At 39.3% G+C, this 13,906-nt stretch overlaps 1 protein-coding gene and 1 long non-coding RNA gene across 4 annotated transcripts in view; one reads left to right on the top strand and one right to left on the bottom strand.

Annotated features, from left to right (window-relative positions):
- il10 (interleukin 10) overlaps window positions 1-13,900 on the bottom strand; it is a 16,591-nt gene extending 2,691 nt beyond the window's left edge. Inside the window, exons 1-3 of one of the 3 annotated variants that reach the window (XM_014002064.1) lie at window positions 13,733-13,900; window positions 2,512-2,629; window positions 1,321-1,488 (exon numbers count right to left, since the gene is read on the bottom strand). The gene's annotated coding sequence lies outside the window, so the exon portion shown is untranslated. Of the gene's footprint in view, window positions 1-1,320; window positions 1,489-2,511; window positions 2,630-4,820; window positions 6,809-13,732 lie in introns of those variants that run through there. The other 2 variants (XM_014002065.1, XM_014002066.1) reach the window with 2 other exon arrangements.
- Window positions 2,645-5,710, top strand: LOC106513305 (uncharacterized). The gene is made up of 2 exons (XR_001309770.1): window positions 2,645-3,554; window positions 3,638-5,710. It is a non-coding gene; the product is annotated as an uncharacterized LOC106513305 (long non-coding RNA).
- Window positions 13,901-13,906: the final 6 nt, after the last annotated feature.

Below are 13,906 nucleotides of genomic sequence, written 5' to 3'. Positions count from 1 at the left end.
GCCAAACAAGCCAGTTTATTAGAGGGGTGTTTTTCTCTCTCTCTCTCTCTCTCTCTCTCTCTCTCTCTCTCTCTCTCTCTCTCTCTCTCTCTCTCTCTCTCCAATCATGTATTACATGCGAGCTGCTCCTCCATGAAGTTTGTAGATTAATTGAAAGATTAAAGTTCACTGGAAAAAAAAAAATCAAATGATTGGAAACATTTGGAAATTTCATATGATAAAATCATTTTTAAATAAATATTTGACTTATTATATATTGATACTATTTCTCTTGTTTATTTTAAATAGTATTTTATTGAAATTGTTGCAGTTAAGAGGAGGGTTGGATTTTTTTTATTTTTAAACAATATATGATTTAATATTTCAAAATCTAAGCCCAGCATGGAGGTGAATAAGAACAACCCAACATAAGGAGACTCAGAGGGGACCCTGACAGGGCATGAAGCCCACAATGACAGACTGTAAAGGGACTTGTGAGGAGACTGAAGACAGGTGGCACTAATGCTGACTGAGAACAGGTGAGAGTGGGCGGGGCTAGAGCTGGCACAAGGAAAAACACAAAAAAATTATTAGGTGAACCAAAAAGGAATCCATCTAACAATAAATAAAAATGACTACCAAACAATAACACCCATAAAATCATGTTTAATTTTTAATATTTTTATTAAATTATTTTAAATTGCTAATGTTGTCTTTATGGATCCACACTTTAAAGATACTCATTGCAAACTAAAAAATTAAAACAAAAAAAAAGTCCTGAGCTGTAAAAAATCTGAGCTGTAAAATTTAGATCAGTTTTTAAATAGTTTATTTCAGTATTTTTTCCATGTTGGTTGATTTGTGATTAATAAATCCAGGTACACGCTCAACGTAAACAAAGCAGTGGACTGAATCCACTAAAAACAAGTGAAAATTTGAATCATGTGAATCATAAAATATTTTTTATCTGCTTACTCAACAAATCAGCACGTTAGTGAACCAATATTTCCCTATTGCCAGTTTTGACCTATATTCAGTCATTTCAGCTGATTTAGCAGCTAAACAAACATATTGTTGTTACCAGCTAATCACAAAGTGTGTTTACTGTTTTAAAATGTAATTTAGGACACATTAACCATCAATAWATGAAAAAGGTTATGCAGATTTTATGACTCATTAAATTCTTTTTTCTTCTAATGACTACCTTTAATTTTCATAAACAGTCAACATGGCACACATGTGAAAATAAAGCGGTTAAAGTTCCTAGAATCACTCTAGAATGCAGGAAATGACAATTTAGTATTTTTCATGGTTTTTGTTTCAATAACAACAACGGCCCACCCGGATGGAAACGACATGAAGTGGTGGTTTGATGACGCCGTGGATTCTCTCTGTGTGTCAGACACACGTAACAACGCTGACAGAAGGAGAGGGAAGCTGATGGGCTTCGACGTAGTTCTCGTGCTTCCCGCCGCCTTCTTCAGTGAGCAGACTTGAGGTTTGAGTATTCTGCTGATAAAGAACAAAATCTGAAAAGGAGAAACCGTATGGAGAAGTTCCCTGGTACTTTTAGAAGTGGCAGAGGAAGGGAGTGTTTTCCCTTCAGTACTTTTTGGTTTTGCTGCGTGGAATGTCCACTTGTCTTGACCTGTCATCATTTTGTCTGTCCTGCAGATGTTCTGCCTCGACCCTTTAACGTTAGGCAACCCTGGTATTTTGAGATTATATATKATGTTTTGTAACTAATGACCTCTGAATGATACCATCTCGAGAWAAACTGAAGAAAAAATGTGAAGGGCTGAGTAACGCAAGCACTTAGTACAGGTATGATAATGCAGTGTGTGTATTTTTCCTCTAAGTGAGATAAACCAAAAGACAGAGTGCAACCTCAACTTAGGCTAATGAAATTGCATCAAAACCAGAATTTCACATCACTAAGAAGGTTTTCAGTTTGYGCTGTAAAACATTTGCACTGAAGAGGTGTTAAAAAGCCATAACCATGCATGAAACAAATAAAAAAAGCTAAATGTTAAACTTTTGTCTTTTTTTTCATGATCATAAATTGACAGATTTGTTTGTATCATATTGAAATTAAATACAACCCAGTGTAAAAGTTTAGGCTAACACCCCAGCACCTACGTTAACTACAGAAAGACACAATAAGTGCAAAAACCTGAAAACAATATTCTGACAGCTTTCACTTTCACCAACAGTTGCAGCCATCATCGTCTCTGCTTTCAGTTATATTTGTAACAAACCTTAAAACAAGCCTTTAAATCAGGGGTGTCAAACTCARTTAAATGTGGGGGGACCAAATTAAAAACGCGAGGCCCGATCTCAGTGAGTCTTTAAAGAAAAACCAAACACTCGTCTTCAGATGTGATATACGAAAATTACTTTAACTTTGTTTTTTCTTTTAAATCCATTACGTTCAATAAAGTAAAAAAAAAGTACAAATAAAATTCTTCAAAGAGAATGAAACGATAGATTCCTAGAACATCTCCCAAGAAGTATGAATTACCCCTAATTTACACTAGATGCAGTTCTGCTCCGCTCTGCTGTGGTGCGCAGTTCGCCGCCGTTAGTTGCATCCCAATTTGTACAGCGTCCACTCCGCTCCGGTTTGAAGCACAGAGGAGGTCCAAGGAGCCTGYGATGAATGATAAATGTGGAAGTCAGAGCAAAATGAATGTGTAATAATTCCATGAAGGAAAGTCTCCAAACAGATAAAACTGCATCGCTGTCTGATTTCAAAATAAAATCCACGTGTATTATGTGTGTAGGCTATACATATGCTGCACGCTACATGTTGCCATCCCAAAGGTGCTTCCCAAACAGAATGATACATTTTGACAGCATATATGTATAAAAATATCCACTTATTTAATAATATAGCTGGGATCTTGACTAAATTAGCGTGCCTTTTGTGAATTCTTTTGAAAATATGGACGTTGGGCTTGTTCTTTTTCCTGTTGGTGCAACGTGATTTTTACTGCCGCCCTGCGGCGCTGTGAGGAGCCAGTGTAAATACTCTCATTGATTATGTCTGTCAGCCGCTTATGTCACTGCGCCACACCGGAGGCTGTGCAAATTCAAAGACTCCTCCGACGCGGCCGACAAATGCATCCTCCTTTTTCTCCGACTTGGTGGATCCTTCTCGGCCAAGCTTAYCCCATGAGGCGTTGYGGGCYGACCAGAGATTTTTTTGCTTGTACTGGCAGATGTAGCGAGACAAAGGAATACAGTTTTAAATAAAAATCTGGCAGTATAAAACTGAAAGTTTAAAGCAGTTGTGTTGTTAATCCTTTTGTCATTTGCATCGACATGTTTTTTAAAAATTATTCTTGTCAGAAATCAAATGAGCTGTATGTGAAATAAATGTACACATACAGTGAGTCCTTTATTTCTTCTAATATTGCCTTTAGGCTAATTTTGTTAATTTATAATTTAAAAAAATTAATGTATGATATTTTGCTAATTTCAAATTATTTTTGCTTCTGTTTAGTATAATCACAGTTGTTAGGCGACGTGACATACGCCAGGGTAAGGGCCGGTATAAAGCAGGTGGCTAGACCGTCCAAATTCGGTCACTTTTTACCGGTCGACCGAAGATCCGGCCCACCTAGACTGGTTAGACCAGGTCCTTCGAAAGACCCAGGTCCAAATTCGGTCACTTTTTACCGGTCGACCGAAGATCCGGCCCACCTAGACTGGTTAGACCAGGTCCTTCGAAAGACACAGCCCTTGAATTTGGACATAGCCATGGTCTCTTTAACATGTCCTCACTAGGGTCTCCTCCTAATTGGACATGCGGCGCCAGGGGACACCCTTACCAAAAGCCTGAACCACCCCAACTGGACGGCTGTGGCGGTGTGGTTAGAGGAGTTGTCCTGTAGTCGTCAGTCGTGTTCTTGGGAAAGACACTTCACCCACCTTGCAGTTCAACTACTTCTTCACCACAACGGACCGACACAAAGTGCGCAGTACTGCATGTGCTGCACTGATCCATCTGTCAGGTTGTCAGTTGTTGCTATCATGCACATTAGCTAAATAACACATATTTTCTTGGCTGCAACTTTACCACCAACACTTTGAACTGTTCCACTTGGATTGCCTTTGTTAAACAGAATTTTCTCTGTTTCATATTAACTAATTGTCATTATAAATCTGCAAGAAGGAAGCTTAATTTTCATGCAGAATGACAAACATGACCCGTCACTTCTTATACATTAGATATATTTTCTAGTAAGCTGGATAAAATTGGAGACAAGAACCATATCTGGCCTGCAGGCCTTGAGTTTGACACATAAATATATGAAAGAGAAACAAGACAGTCATAAAACTGACAGACAGTTGTGAGAGGGAAAATGTGCTCATTTATTGTGGGTATACCCCCAAAAATACAAGGTCCTGCCGAATATTGGGGAGAGTGGCCACATATAAGACATTATTCATTTGAAATATGTTTCTGATGCTTGGTTAGTCTAGAAGCAAAACCAAACAAACTAAATAAATAAACAAAAATAAACAAAAACAAAAAAACCTAACCTCCTGATCTGGTGTGTCACATGTTTGAAGTCCTCAATGTTTTGGTTAAAGCAGGAACACACATTATGGTTTCACCTTGCCATCAAAAAGACAGAAGGAGTGGGGAGAGCGAGACAGATGCACTGACTCTGCATCTAACTACGAAGCTTTTTTATTTATTTATTTATTTATTTTACAAATTAGTTGAATAAAAACATGAAGAGATTGAATCGGAGACTGTAAGGTTGTCTTCCCSGGGAGGTCTTCTGAGTACGTTTCACTGAGAGGAGACCTGAAGAAGATCCAGAACTCACCGGAGAGTTTGACGCCTTGAGACCCTCAAAGAAGAGCTGGAGGGGGTTGCTGTGGAGGAGGGGCATCCGGGTTTCCCTGCTGAACCTTTAGTCTTGGATGAGTGGGGCAAAAAAGAAAGGTACTCAACTCGCTGCTTATATCTATTAAATTACTTGTCATATGTTTTTTATTTGAAATGTAGAGATATTTATAGGATGTACGTTATGACCAGCCTCCAAGAAATACTTGCAACTAAAATGACCAAAGACGAGTTAACTCCAGCTCAAGTCTCGGAAGAGCCGAGAATAAAGTTCTTTTAAACATATTCTGTTTTTTATTGACAGTTATTTCATTTGAAAAAAAAATCTTTATATGTTTATTTAGAGATTTCAAACATTTGAACGGAAACCTCAAAGTGCATTTATGTAAAAAAAAAAATTGTTGAGTCAGCTCTAAGTTGGTGATGGGAAACTCCTCTCATATTGGACACCCTTAAATGAATAACCACTTTCAGCTGAGATTTCTGTTGTGACATTTGGAGGCTGCCGGTAAACGAAATATATTTTATTCAGAAAAGAGCCGGTTTTTGAACAGAGCCCTTCATGCATCTACAAGTCTCTCGTCGGCGTCATTTCGTCCACAAAAGAGACCTCACGAGCTGCTGCGGGACGACACCAGCTAATATCATGAATCAGCTTTTTAGTCAGCTCTTCACAGAATCGAGAAGTCATCAGAGCTGAGTATTTCACACTGATAACACAACTTTGTGGAGTTAAACCTTTGGCACTGGAACAACATTTTTACTAATAAGGACTTCTGTAGTTAAACCTCTTGTTTCAGAACTGGTAAAAAAAAAGCCACCACATGACAAACACATAAAGCTGCATCCTTTTACCACTAAAGAGGAAAAGAAAAAAAGGGGGGTGGGTGGCTATGAGAGAGATTTACTGAATGGCATCAGAGAAGGCTTGTGTGCAAGTACAAAAAAAAGGAGGCCAAAGCTGCATCAGTTTGTCTGCATGACACTTCTGAATCTGATCAGGTGTTGGTGCGGTCAGGTTGTCTCTTTGTTGTCTCCGCACTTTAACCCCTTACCTTCTAACCTGTTTCTGAGGTCATAGCAGTGCTCAGAATCTGCCATCAGCAGTTTCAAACACTTTACCTGAAACTAGACTGCTGATATCTCACTCCGTCGATTCAGCCGTCCTGTTGGTTCACACTGTAACACCAAGGAGCACCAGAAAGTCTTTCAAGCAAACATCTGGCAGCTTTTGTGCACTTCAGTCGTCTCTGTGAGTTTCTGCAGGAGTGATAAGTTGCACACTGCGCTGCAGGCTCCTTCTATTCCTTTCCCCAGCCGCATGCATCACGATTCTGGTGCGTTTGTACAAGTTTTCAGCTGGTGCATCGTGTACTTGCAGACGTCGCCTTTAGAGGAAATGGATTCGTTTTTACTTACAAAGTCACCACAATCATCTTTCACTTTCACACTGGTCGTCCATTCGACAGCAACTCGCCGTGCTTGGGTCTGCGCGTCGAATCCCACACAGATCTGTTTCAATTGTTTATGTTGATGCAACATGTAAACTGTGGAAAACAGAAGTAAACGTTCATGTGAGTGATCGAGTTTCTCTGATAGTTTCTGTTGCAAAAGCTTCAAAGAAAAAAAGGAAACTTTTTTTTTGCGGGGTCATTCCAGCAGGGCGACACCCGTCCTGCCTAAAGTGTTTGTGGGTGTGATAGCCCGTTTTCTGGGCGTCAGCAGGTTGATGGCTCATGGTCCGGATAGGTGCAATGAGCTTTTTTGAGAACTGAAATGTGTAAAGGCGCCATTCTTAGAGTTTTGTGCTTGCAGCCCGACATCTGGACTTCCAATGAATTCTTTAGTCATTTCAACTTCCTGTCCATTCAGTCATCATGGTTGTAAGCGGCTCTAACAATGCCCACATGATCTAATATGTATTGCATTGAGCCTCTCAGAGTGGTGGTTATAGAAAAGGGCAAAGATGAAACTACATTCAAATGTGACCTCAAATACCTACTAAAACTTCCTCTCAAACTTTTTTTTCTTTTTGCAGACCTGAGTAAGCACACAAAGATAATTTTCTGCTGTAGCTTAAAAATTAAAACAACCCTATCCACTGAGTAAGAATTTATTAAAGGGAGAAGAAACTTTGTAATTTCCTGTAATTCAAATTTTCCCTTAACCCACCCAAGCATTATTAGCGGTGACGATTTACGTAAAATGTAACCGTTTCTGATTCCAATGGTTATTTTTAGTGTTAAAGTTGATTTAGTCAATCTTTTTGAAATTTTTTCTGTTTCTAAGCCAGTGCGTAAGCACATCCACATACAATACAAATGCACAAGCACCTGTGATGGTGTTAACCGCATTCAAGTAAGCACCGCTCACTGACAGCTCATATTTTCCCAAAGTTTATAAACATATGAATGCTGAATAGGCGAAAGTATCAAAAGTATATTTTCTGAATGTAAATTAAAGGCTGAGTCACAGATTATTTTACTGATAAATGTATCAGCAGTTATGATGGGACCCAAATGTTGGAGTTTCTAACTGATAGCTCTCCTTTTGTTGCTCTGATCCCAGGTGAAACCTGCAGATCTGTCTTCAGGCAAATGAATGAATGATGACGTTAACCGCTTTAACCTTCCTGTTATAGCTGATACTGCCAGGTGTTACAAAATCATAAATCACCTTTGGTGAATGGTCTAAACTTACAGTATGTAGCACTGCACCAAATCACTTTACACAGTCATTCACACACAGATAGTGGTAAGTTACACTGTAGCCACAGCTGTGCTGGGGCACGCTGACCGAGGTGGGACTGCAATGCACCRGYGCCACCGGACCCTCAGACCACMGGCAAGGTGGGTGAAGTGTCTTGCCCAAGAACACAAGGACACAACATTGAACAATACCCTTGAAACTGTACAAACTTATTTTARCTKGACATTAGTGCTCCCAGCAGAGCAAAAAGGGACAGTGGCTGATTTTTTTAGAYCTTTGTGGAGGTAGACAAGAAGCCGATCTTTTCCACCGATTTTATCTAAGGATCCTCTGATCTCCCAAAATTAAGAAAATTTGTTCCAATGATTTGGCCAGCCCATTTATCAGTGCGCCTTGAGTCAAAGGTGTCCAATGCTATTTTTTTTTTGTTGTTTTTTTTTTTTGTTTGTTTTTTTGCAACTGTGAGACACATTTCACCTCAAACACACACGTTTGTACAGCTATCCATTTGGGGTCATTCCATTGACTTMCATTACATTTCTACAGCCTAACCCTGACCACAAACCCTAAGGCTAACCTCACAGGTACCTACCTGACCCTAAAACTAACCTAAACTCAGTTCACATCTTGGTCCTAAACCCAACCCCCAACCCACCAATGGTATTTAAACCAAATGGGGACTCAACTTTTGTCCCCAAATGCACCAGTTGTCCCCAAAGGTAGGTATTTTGTCTTAAAATTGCCTTAAAATGTCACCAGAAACACCCCCACCCACACACACAGGTTTGTTTGTGGGACCTTCAATTGACTTGAATTCATTTAATTTCTATAGCCTAACCTTGACCCTTAACTAAACCTAACCACTCCAGTACTATCTGACCCTAAATTTAGCCTAAACTCAATTCACACCTTGGTCCGAAACTGGACCCCCCACCCAAAAATCAGCATCCGTACCCGTAGGGACCTGGACCTGGCTTTCACCCTAATGAGGAGCTTTGGGTCCTCACAAGGCTGTGTTTTTCTGGAAAACAGTCTCAATGATGTAGCAAAAACGTGTCGTGCGCCCCCCCCCCCCCCACACACACACACACAACCAGATATACACACTTTCTTCCCATTCTCTTTACCTCACTAGTAAATGGCGATAATGGTGTGTTCTTTTGAGGATAACCTTTCCTGTTCCCATGGGCAAACCTCTCCCTCATTTTGTGAACACTCAGCAGGGAGTCCTAAAATCCTTACACACTGTAGCTACATATGATATAATCACTATCATAGCTTCAGAAAATGAGCTGCAGTAAATCAAAAAAAGAGTTTCAAACAAAAAACAACTGGACTTTCATTTATAAAGTTGAAGACATTTCGCTTCCCATCCCTTTTTCAATTCAAAGAGCTGCAGTAAATAAAAAGATGACAGTCCTGGAGGTGCTGGAACTTAGATGGGATAACTTGGACAAGGTCACAGGGTCATACTCCACCAAGCGAACAACTGTGCGCTGACCACTGGCCATCTTTTACAGCATAATTGATGTATCAGGTGTACCAAAGCCTTTGTGGTTTGGATGGAAACATTTTCCCATGTGGAATGAGTCAAAGCTGTTCGAGAAGCACAAACTCAAGTCAATAAGTCCAGAGGCTCATGGGAGAAAACAGAGAATCAAACGAAGATGAATACCACGAGGTATATATGAATAACAGCAGGTGTCTTGATTACTGATTGGATACAGGTGCTCTGTTAGACTTTGGAAATTATACAGGACAATGAGGTGACAATGTTTAATGAATTAACTTTTATTTAACCAGACAAATCTGGTGACCTCCCCCTCCAGCTTCTCCCCCACACGCAGATGAACACTGGGCTTCAGAAATAAGAGAGGGGATCCCCAGGTTTTTTTAACGCCAAAGCCAGCTAAATACATCAAATAAATCAAAGAAGTGAAATCTCATTCTTTTGCAAGGGAGGCCTGGGCCTGAAGGCAGCCTAACATGAATGTTTTGGTTTGTGGGAGGAAACCCAGAGAAAACCCATGCAAGCACAAAAAGAACATGCAAACTCTACACAGCAAAAACACGACTATCCATCTTCTGTACTCAGAAACAACCATTCATGTTTTTTACTAGTGAGAATTTCAAGTTACTAGTGATTCTAAGATGCATATTTTTGATCAGTGAGAGGATACTGGAGTGCTCCGAGAAAACCCACAGATGAGAGAGCATGTAAGCTCCATACATAAAGAACTCAGCCAGCTTGTGACTCTGCCTTCTTGCTATGATGCAACATAAATCCTTAACAATGATGAAAATCAAACTACACACAATAATTTGATCCAGACAATGTACCAATCAAATTACAACATTTCTAACTCAGCTCTAACACACTAGAAATGAACTGGTTAAATGCACAGCTGCAACTCTTTTRTTGTCTTTAGGTAACTTTGACCTGATTTTAACATTTACATACACATAACATAGAGTGCTGTGTGAATGGGTAAATGAGGACACAGATTGTAGTGTGAAGTGCTTTGAGTGTCCTGGATGGATAGAAAAGTGCTATATAAGTACAGTCTGTTTACCTGTCTTATTGCTGAACTAACGTGTAACAGAAAAGGTGCAGAGTGAATGCACCCCCCAAAACAAACAAACAAACAAACAAACAAACCCCAAAATAAACAGGAAAGTTAAGTAAAGCACAGTAAAAGTATTACAATGTATTTTGACAATACAACCAAAATTTCCTGAATCGTTTTATAAAAGTATTCAATAAATAAAAAAAAAATAAGCAGAGAGCATAAACCCCCAATGGTAAACCTAAAGTTAGGCCCTTGTCTTCATAGTGCACAGTACACAGTAAAACACAACGATCCGCCATGACCGAGGTGCTACCAGAAAACAGTTTCACTAAACATAAAGTGCACATGTGCAAACACGTGTTTGTYTAGTTTTTTTCAACTATATTACCAACCTACATAAAAGCAATAATTTTAAACGACAGATAAAGAAGAACATACAAGGAAATCTAAAATAAAATGAAAAAGTGCACAAATATCGCTACACTTTTTGTATAGATCACGTGTCGAAAAGGCGTGGGAAGAAGTGCATGGTACTGCAACAGTACAAAACAAAAACAAATCAACCACGCAAGACTACGGCACATACTTGTGCAAGCGTGCAATAATAAATTATGTTGTGAGGCGTTAGTGCAGATAACCAGTTCTCAGTTTCGCTGTATGCAATAGTAAAGTGTAAGCTACCGCTTAATGTTCCAAAACAAACAGTTTCAGCTTCAAATGGAGTGCAGTTTTGATTGTTCGCACACACATACACACACACACAATCTCACTGTGTGTGTGTGTGTGTGTGTGTGTGTGTGTGTGTGTGTGTTGCTGAGTATCCTCAGAATGCAGAAATGAAGAAACTTGAAAAGCAGCAGGTTGTCTTCCTCCTCAGCTGTGTGATGCTCAGTCACACTTCTGCAGTGAATGTCTCTGTTACTAATCCAACATCATGATGAGTGAGGTCTCTGAATCCTTTTTGTGTCGTTGTCACAGTCAGCTGTTGGTTTTGTGTCAAAAATGTGAGGAATATTTTGGTTTTAATGAACACTGACCAAAATAGGTGCTTTTTAAAGTGACTTGTCTGTTAGTCATTTGTTTACCACAGTGATCACATGAATAACTGAAATAGAGTGATTTTTGGTAAATTTATTAAATAAAACCAACAAATTTTCTGAACAGCACTGAGTCATTGTGGCTTTTGTTGCTTATTGTCCCATTTGACCTTTGATTACAGGCCAAAAACAACATTATAAAACATCTAAACTATTACAGTAAATAACAGTTTTCATTTTGTCTATTACACTGGTTAAACTAAACTTTACACATATTTGTTCATAATTTCAGTTGTTTTTAATCTGTAATTAGACCAAAGTAAACTTTGATCAAAATTGTGTTTTATTTTCTGAAGTGAGGTTTATCAAATGTCTATCTACAGCAGGTAAGATATTTGTGACAGTTCGCTGAGAACATCCTCTCAGGCTCATCATGTGGAGGAAAAGTTAACGAAGAACAGAAAAATGATAGAACCCTGACGGTTCAGTCTGTTAAATGAGAAGTACTGTAAGTGGCACAAATCTGACAAAACATGGTTGCCCATCTAAGCTGACAGAACGTGCAAGAAAATCCAGAGGCTGCAGAAGAAGGTTCRCCTCCCAGCAGGACAACAACACTTAACATCCAACCAGAGTCACAATAAAATGTTCAAACTTAGATTTGTGGATTAAAATGTTCCAGACCTCACTGAAAAACTTCTTTTGAGTTATTCCTAATTTATTGTTAAAAGTGCATGGTGAAAGGTGGTGTACAGTATATTGGTAGAAGGAGCTACCAGGGGGAAAAAAAGACAAAGAGGAGATATAGATGCTGTTAGAGAGTGCATAGAGGAAGTTGGAGTGAGGACAGAAGACTTGCTTGTGGTGACCCCCGAAAAGGGAACAGCTGAAATAAAAAGATGATTAAAGTCGCAATGCGCTGTTTTATTATTATTACTTTTTGAATACAGTAAATACTTATGACACAACTGGACTGCATCATTGCACCACGCTCAAGAAACACTGAAAACATAAAGCAGTCAAATCAAGTCCATATAAAACTAGCACCATCCATCCGGTGCTCTACTGCCACCTGCTGGACAGCTGTAGATAAACATTGACTCAAACACTGATGATTCAGTTTCAGATAAACTCCAGAACATTGAGAATCTATTATTTTATGAAATTAAATCACAGCACTGTACAAAAAACTTATTTGATTAATTTGCATGTTAAAGTTGTGATTACTTTGTGAAAGACAAATATACATAAGTATATGCAAATGTCGTCGCATGATTTACCAAGAATGCAGAAACACGTTGGAATAATGCACAGAAAGTCTGCGTGTATGGTGGTCAATAATAATTTAATTCTGAGCTACAAACAGACAGAACTCAATCAGGAGACTCCGTCGGCTTGTGGCTGACATGTCAGCGGACACAGCCAGTAATATAACATTATGTTAACRCCATGTGACAGTTTACAACCAATCACAGAGCTCTCAGCTCAAAGAGTTTCTTATCAAACAAGAGAGGTCAGTCCCTCGCTGGAGTCCTGTTGTCTGGGCCAACACAGATTAACAWTGATCATAAGATATATGAATACTGGACAGCRTCAAGGTGAACCAGATAGATAATTAGTCCATAACACTCCCTCCTCTTGAGTAAACAATACTCAAAACCAAACCAAATGGAATAATTATGAAACGTCCAAACACAAATGTATCACCCAACAACAAATACAGAGGAGAAATAAGGGAAAAATAGTGCAAGTTAAATGACGACCAACAACATATCCATTCAATCAATGTAAGATACAACAGGAAAAAGGCTTAAATGACAAATGAGACAGCATTACACATCAGAAGAATCATCGAAGACAGACATGTCGAAATTTAAAAAACTTAAAAGTCCAAAGTTAGACAATGTATCACAACACAAGTTCTGCCTCCCAGCGAATTTGATCTCGTGAGCCGCCTATGTTCCATCAGAATCTTATCTTGGATAAAGTGTTAACTCAATAACAACTTGTTGTCAATAAATGAACCCTAAGTAATGCAAATTAGGACAATGTGTAAAATTCAGTTCCCACCCCATGCAATTCAAAATCACCAAAAGCAAAAACCCACAGTGCCCATAAGGCATGAACAGAAAATGTATGGATTACTGGCATGAGCTGGCTTGTGCAAGGAAGAGAACACAAAAAACAAAAGTGTAACAAAAAATAACAAACAAAAGCTAAACCTAAAGTCTAAATAAATTAAACCAAAGGAAAATAGCACCCCCCTCCTCTTGTCACACCTAAGCTAAACTCTAAAGTAAGCCTAGATCTAGTCCTCCTGTGAATTACACAGATGTTGTTAGACAGCAACTCTCAGCTCCCCGGACCTCGTTTTGGCTACATTAAAACAGAAAGCTGAGCTCCCTGTTTTGACTCGATATGGAATAAAAAAACGCTCCCAATATCTACCTCGGCTAGGGTCAATTCAGCCGCAGAAAGCCAGACCAGCGTCTAACAATTTACAATTTCAATRTGTGTGGGCCGAAAAGTTAGCCGTAGCTCTTTAGCATAAGGTGCTAATGAAAATATTAGCTCACCGTGCTTCTGCCAACAGACAGGTTCCTTTTCAGCTCCAGTCCCAAAAGATCACCCACAGCGGCCGAGGTAATGACAGATCACAAAACCCGGACACGATCAGCAGACAAAAACAGGTCAGCTTTGTCAGCCTCCATCTTCCGGTGGATCTCCGAGAAAGCAGTCGACTGCTGCGG

The sequence above is a fragment of the Austrofundulus limnaeus genome, unplaced genomic scaffold, assembly GCF_001266775.1.
Source record: "Austrofundulus limnaeus strain Quisiro unplaced genomic scaffold, Austrofundulus_limnaeus-1.0 Scaffold11, whole genome shotgun sequence".
NCBI classification, from domain to species: Eukaryota; Metazoa; Chordata; class Actinopteri; order Cyprinodontiformes; family Rivulidae; genus Austrofundulus; species Austrofundulus limnaeus.
The sequence above is the reverse complement of the archived record's forward strand: the minus strand, read 5'-3'. Positions and strand labels throughout refer to the sequence as shown.